Source organism: Pongo pygmaeus, chromosome 8 (genome assembly GCF_028885625.2).
Source record: "Pongo pygmaeus isolate AG05252 chromosome 8, NHGRI_mPonPyg2-v2.0_pri, whole genome shotgun sequence".
Classification (NCBI taxonomy): domain Eukaryota; kingdom Metazoa; phylum Chordata; class Mammalia; order Primates; family Hominidae; genus Pongo; species Pongo pygmaeus.
The window spans coordinates 31,413,627-31,421,238 of record NC_072381.2 but is presented as its reverse complement, the minus strand read 5'-3'; the positions used below and the strand labels follow the sequence as shown (position 1 = coordinate 31,421,238).

At 43.1% G+C, this 7,612-nt stretch overlaps 1 pseudogene; it reads left to right on the top strand.

Moving 5' to 3' along the window:
- The first annotated feature begins 7,032 nt into the window (after nt 1–7,032).
- On the top strand, nt 7,033–7,612 carry LOC129044985 (G1/S-specific cyclin-D3-like; annotated as a pseudogene).

The following is a 7,612-nucleotide window of genomic DNA, read 5'->3' as shown; positions in this document are numbered from 1 at the left end:
CTGAAGTGATCTGCCTGCCTCAGCCTCCCAAAGTGTTGGGATTGCAGGCATGAGCCACTGCACCTGGCCCAATATATTTATGTATTTATTTATTTTTGTTTTTGAGGCAGAGTCTTGCTGTGTTGCCCAGGCTGTAGTGCAGTGGCACGACCTCAGCTCACTGCAACCTCCATCTTCCGGGTTCAAGCGATTCTCCCGCCTCAGCCTCCTGAGTAGCTGGGATTACAGGCACATGCCACGATGCCCAGCTATTTTTTGTATTTTTAGTAGATACAGAGTTTCACCATGTTGGCCAGGCTGGTTTCAAACTCCTGACCTCAAGTGATCCACCCTCCTCTGCGTCCCAAAGTGCCGGGATTCCAGCTGTGAGCCACTGCGTCCGGCCTTATATTTATTTTTAATGGCAAAAATATACTGATACATGCTCATTATAAAATATTTATAATTCAGACTTATATGGAGTAAAAAATTTAAAGTCTTCCCACACCACAAGTACTCTCTAGACAAGTGCATCCCTCCTTAGAATAGGGAAGAGAGTTCTGTAATATGTCTTTATGAAAGTTTATGTAGTGAATCACTTATGTTTAAGTTGTTTCCATTCTTCTGCCATCACAAAAAAATGCTGCAGTGAACATCCTTCTACATGTGACATTGCATGCTTGCGAAAGTCTGTCTATAAGGTGAATTCCTAGAAATGGAAATGTTAGATAAAAGGCATGAATATGCATTTAAAATTTATACGATTTAGAGGCCGGGTGAGGTGGCTCACACCTGTAATCTCAGCACCTTCGGAGGCCGAGATGGGAGGATTGCTTGAGCCCAGGAGTTCAAGACCAGCCTGGACAACGTGGGCGAAACCCCATCTTTACCAAAAATGCGAAAATTAGCCAGATGTGGTGGCCTGTGCCTGTAGTCCCAGCTACTCAGGAGGCTGAAGTGGGAGGATCACTTGAGTCCGGGTTGGGGAGGTTGTAGTGAGCCGAGATTGTGCCGCTGCACTTCAGCCTGGGGACAGAGGCAGACCCTGTCTTAAAAAAAAACCTAGCTGAGCGTGGTGGCAGGCACCTGTAATCCCAGCTACTTGGGAGGCTGAGGCAGGAGAATTGCTTGAACCCAGGAGGAGAAGGTTGCAGTGAGCCAAGATTGTGCCGCTGCACTCCAGCCTGGGTGACAGAGCAAAACACTCTCAAAAAAACAAAACAAAAACAAAATTTACATGATTTTCAGTTGGCTTCCTAGTATATCACATTAAAAATGGTCCCGAGTAGGCCATGCGCAATGGCTCATGCCTGTAATCCCAGCATTCTGGGAGGCTGAGGCGGGTGGATCACCGGAGGTCAGGAGTTCGAGACCAGCCTGGCCAACATGGTGAAACTCCATCTATACTAAAAATACAAAAATTAGCTGGGCATGGTGGCAGGTGCCTGTAATACCAGCTACTTGGGAGGCTGAGGCAGGATAATTGCTTGAACCCAGGAGGTGGAGGTTGCATGAGCCAAGATCACACCACTGCACTCCAGCCTGGGCAACAGAGCAAGACACCGTCTCAAAAAAAAAAAAAAAATGGTCCCAAGTAAAATAACCATTGCAATAGTCTTCATGGAATCATAGCAAGTCAGCAGTTGAACCTGAACTTTAATTTTTTATTATAGACTACAACCCTGTTGAGTATGTGCCATACAAAAACGGACTCTGTTTAAAAAGAAGATGAGGGGAAGTCCTATGATGCTATGCCATCAGGTGGAATTTCCTTGGGCAAATACTTTACTATTATGATGAACTGTCAGTGATTCATTTAACAAATATACCACCTGCCTACATCATCCCATTTAGGCCTTATACCAAGTCCATTTCCTCTACTTGGGAACTAGACTCCATCCCTCTCCAAGACTTACACAAGGACATAGCTCAGCAGCTTTCTCTTCTCTTTTCCATATCACTTATTTTCTGTGTATCCTGGATAATTTTGATCAACATACAAACATGGTGTTTCTTCACACCCCATTTCTCTATTCACTTTTATAGTAAAATCCCTAAAATCATTTTCAGTGCTCTGTTTTAATTTCTGTCCTTTCATTTGTATTTGAATCTACTCCAGTAAGGTTTAAATGCCTATTTCTCCATTGAAAGTTCTTATTAAGAACATCGCATCCAGGAACTGACTCAGAGCAAGAGGACAGCTTCAATTCCCTATGATTTCATCTCCTACTTAGCCAATCAGCACTCCTGGCCCGCTGGCTTCCCCCCACCCAGCAAGTTGCCCTTAAAATCTCTGATCCCCAAATGCTCGGGGAGACTGATTTGAGTAATAATAAAACTTCAGTCTCCTGCACAACAAAAACAAACAAACAAACAAAACATCAGAGGCTGCGGGTGGTGGCTCATAACTGTAATCCCAGCACTTCGGGAGGCTGAGGCGGGAAGATCACCTGAAGCCAGGAGTTGGAGACCAGCCTGGGCAACATGGTGAGACCCATCTCTACAAAAAATTTATTTATCTTTTAAAAAGAACATCAGTGACCTCTATATTTCTTTTTTTTCAGATAAATTTTATTGTGTATATTTAAAGTTTACAACATGATGTTATAGGATACATATAGACAGTGAAATGGTTACTATAGTGAAGCAAATTAACATACCTACCATCTCACAGTTACTTTTTTTGTGACAAGAGCAGCTAAAATCTGCTTATTTAACAAAAGTCCCTAATACAATACAATTTTACTAACTGCAGTGTTTGTTGTACATTAGATCTCTAGTTCATCCTACATATCTGCTTGTTTGTATCTTTTTTTTTTTTTTTTTTTTTGAGATGGAGTCTTTTTCTCTGTCGCCCAGGCTGGAGTGCAGTGGTGCAATCTCGGCTCACGGCAACCTCCACCTCCTGGGTTCAAGCGATTCTCCTGCCTCAGTCTCCCAAGTAACTGGGACTACAGGCACATGCCACCATGCCTGGCTAATTTTTTGTATTTTTAGTCAAGACGGGGTTTCACCAGTTGACCAGGCTGGTCTTGAACTCCTCACTTCAAGTGATCCACCCACCTCAGCTTTCCAAAGTTCTGGGATTACAGGCATTAGCCACTGCCCCCCCGGCCTGCTTGTTTGTATCTTTTGACCTACATCTCCCCATTTCCTCCCCACCCCAATCTCTACATTTCTTGCATCAATTTCTCTATAGCACTTATCACTACTGACATACTATATATTTTACTTGGATTTGTTTATTGAATTTCTCTCTTCACTATAGGTTAAGTTCTATAAAAGGAAGGATTTTATTGTTTTTTTTTTTTTTTGTCATCATTGTATTCCCAGAATCTACAGCATTGCCAATAGTAATAAATTTGTCATTGTTGTTGAGACAGGGTCTCGCCCTGTTGCCCAGGCTGAAGCGCAGTTCCGTGATCTTGTCTCACTGCAACCTTCACCTTCCTGGCTCAAGTGATTTTCTTGCCTCAGCTTCCTGAGTAGCTGGGACCAGAAGTGTGCACCATCATGCTGGGCTAATTTTTGTAGTTTTGATAGAGACGAGGTTTCATCACCATGTTGCCCAGGCCAGTCTCAAACACCTGGGCTCAAGTGATCTACCCAATGTGGCTTCCCAAAGTGCCTGGGTTACAGGCATAAGCCACCATGCCTGGCTTATAAATGAGTAATAGTTGTCCAATATATAGTTAAATGAATTAATTTATGCTTATATTCTACTTGAGGAAAGACAAACTAAAGAGCTTCTGCACAGCAAAAGAAACTACCATCAGAGTGAACAGGCAACCTACAGAATGGGAGAAAATTTTTGCAATCTACTCATCTGACAAAGGGCTAATATCCAGAATCTACAATGAACTCAGACAAATTTACAAGAAAAAAACAAACAACCCCATCAAAAAGTGGGCAAAGGATATGAACAGACACTTCTCAAAAGAAGACATTTATGCAGCCAACAGACACATGAAAAAATGCTCATCATCACTGGCCATCAGAGAAATGCAAATCAAAACCACAATGAGATACCATCTCACACCAGTTAGAATGGTGATCATTAAAAAGTCAGGAAACAACAGGTGTTGGAGAGGATGTGGAGAAATAGGAACACTTTTACACTGTTGGTGGGACTGTAAACTAGTTCAACCCTTGTGGAAGTCAGTGTGGCGATTCCTCAGGGATCTAGAACTAGAAATTCCATTTGACCCAGCCATCCCATTACTAGGTACATACCCAAAGGACTATAAATCATGCTGCTATAAAGACACATGCACATGTATGTTTATTGTGGCAGTATTCACAATAGCAAAGACTTGGAACCAACCCAAATGTCTAGCAATGATAGACTGGATTAAGAAAATGTGGCACATATACACCATGGAATACTATGCAGCCATAAAAAATGATAGTTCATGTCCTTTGTAGGGACATGGATGAAGCTGGAAACCATCATTCTCAGCAAACTATCACAAGGACAAAAAAACCAAACACTGCATGTTCTCACTCATAGGTGGGAATTGAACAATGAGAACACATGGACACAGGAAGGGGAACATCACACACCGGGGCCTGTTGTGGGGTGGGGGGAAGGGGGAGGGATAGCAATAGGAGATATACTTAATGTTAAATGACAAGTTACTGGGTGCAGCACACCAACATGGCACATGTATACATATGTAACTGACCTGCACGTTGTGCACATGTACCCTAAAACTTAAAGTATAATAATAATAAAAAATATATATATATATAGAATGTCATAGTAACACATTCTATGGAAAAAGAACAGTTAGGAGAATGGAGAATATCATGCCATGCTTAGAGGTAAAAGGGTTGCTATTTTATAGGGTGATCAGAAAATGCTTCTCTAATAAGGCAACATTTGAACAGAAGCCTGAAGGAAGAAAGGGAGTAAGCCATATAGGAGAGTACACGTCCAGGAAGGGAATACAGTAAGTGCTAATATCCTGACATGGAAATTTTCTTGGATGTTTGAGAAATAGAAAGGAGATTAGTATAGCAAAAGCAAAGTAGTTGAGGCAGACAGTGCCAGGAAACGTGCTAGAAAGGACATAGGAAGCGTGTTCACATTTGGTCTTGCAAGCATTTAGCTTTTAAGCCTGGGTAACATGACAAGACCCCATCTCTACAAAAAATTCAAAAATTAGCTGAGTGTGGTGGTGCACATCTGTAGTTCCAGCTACTCGGGAGGCTGAGGTGGGAGAATTGCATGAGCCCAGTAGCTGGAGGCTGCAGTGAGCCAAGATTGCACCGCTGCACTCCAGCTTGGGTGACAGGGGGAAACACTGTCTCAAAAAAGTATATATATAGAATTTATCTTTTACTCAAGTGGGGAAGAAGCCCCTGGAAGGTATGAAAAAGAAGTGTGGCATGATCACAACACTCTAGCCAGTGTGCTGAGACTAGAATGTAAGGAGTTTGGAATAGAGATGCAAACCAGTTAAGAGGTTATGGCAAAAGTATAAGTAAGCTGAATGCAGCAACATATAAAAAGGTCATATATCATAACCAATTGGGATTAATCCCAGGAAGGCAAGGTTGGTTTAACATCTGAAAATTAACCAATATAATACATTTTATTAACAGAATAAAGGACAAAACCATATGATCATCTCAATGTAAGTTGAAAATATTGACAAAATTTCATGATAAAAATTCTTAACAAACAGAATGGAAGGAACTTCTTCAACCTGGCAAAGGGCATCTACAGATCATCCCAGCTAACATTATGCATAATGGTGAAAGGCTGAATGCTTTTCTTTTAAGGTCAGGTACAATACAAGGAGCTGCATTCCAACCACTTCTATTCAACATTGTACTAGAGGTCCTAGCCAAGGTAATTAGGCAAGAAAGTGAAACAAAAGCTTCCAGATTAGAAAAGAAAAAATAAAACTATCTTTATTTGCAGATGACATGATCATTGTATTAGTCCGTTCTCATGCTGCTTATAAAGACATACCCAAGACTGGATAATTTATAAAGGAAAGAGGTTTGACTCACAGTTCCCCATGGCTGGGGAGGCCTCACAATCATGGAGGAAGAGCAAGAAGCATCTCACATGGTGTCAGGCAAGAAAAGAATGAGAGCCACGCCAGAGGGAAACCCGTTATAAAATCATCAGATCTCGAGAGACTTCTTCACTACCAGGAGAACAGTATGGAGGAAACGCCCTTATGATTCAATTATCTCCCACCGTGTTCCTCCCACAACACATGGGAATTATGGGAGCTACAATTCAAGATGAGATTTGGGTGGAGACACAGCCAAACCATATCAATCTTTTTTTTCTTATTCTTTTTTTTTTTTTTTTGAGATGGAGTCCCACTCTGTTATCTAGGCTGGAGTGCAGTGGTGTGTGATCTCGGCCCACTGCAACGTCAGACTCCTGAATAGCTGAAATTACAGGCACTTGCCACTATGCCTGGCAAATTTTTTTTTTTTTTTTTTTTTTGAGACAGAGTCTCTCTCTGTCGCCCAGGCTGGAGTGCAGTGGCGTGATCTTGGCTCACTGCAAACTCCGCCTCCCGGGTTCAAGCCATTCTCCTGCCTCAGCCTCCCGAGTAGCTGGGACTACAGGCGCCCACCACCACGCCCGGCTAATTTTTTGTATTTTTAGTAGAGACGGGGTTTCACCGTGTTAGCCAGGATGGTCTCAATCTCCTGACCTCGTGATCCACCCACCTCGGCCTCCCAAAGTGCTGGGATTACAGGCGTGAGCCACTATGCCCAACCATATCAATCTTGTATATAGAAAAACCTAAGGAATCTACAAAAAAAAAACCCTATTAGAACTAATATAATAATAATCAGCAAGGTTGTAGACTATGAGATCAATATACAAAAATTAACTCAATTTCTTTACATGTACAATGAATAACCCCAAAACAAAACTGGAAATATAATTCTATTTAAAATAGTATCACAAAGAATGACAATACTTAGAAACAAATGATGAGCACTAGCCTGCACTCCTGCCCTGCCTGTGCGCTGCCCGAGTGTGGAGCTGCTGTGCTGCGAAGGCTCGAGGACCCGCAGCCGCCAGGGGATCAGCGCGTCCTGCAGAGCTTGCTCCCCTTGGAGTAGCGCTACCTGCACTGCGCCTCCTACTTCCAGTGCGTGCAAAGAGAGAGCAAGCCGCACATGCGGAAGATGCTGGTTTACTGGATGCTGGAGGTGTGAGAGGAGCAGTGCTGTGAGGAGGAGCAGTGCTGTGAGGAGGAAGTCTTTCCCCTTGCCATGAACCACCTACATGCTACCTGTCCCGCGTCCCCACCCACCCCAAAGGCACAGTTGCAGCTCTTGGTTGCGGTCTCCATGCGGCTGGCCTCCAAGCTGCCTAAGACTGGGCCCATGACCGTTGAGAAAATGTGCATCTACACCGACCACGCTGTCTCTCCCTGCCAGTTGCGGGACTGGGAGGTGATGGTCCTGGGGAAGCTCAAATGGGACTTGGCCGCTGTGATTGCTCATGACTTCTTGGCCCTAATTCTGCACCTACAGACAGGCCTTGGTCAAAAAGCATGCCAAGATCATTTTGGCTCTCTGTGCTACAGATTACACCTTTGCCATGTACCCACCATCCAGTTTTGAAAACAACCCAAATGCCTGTTAA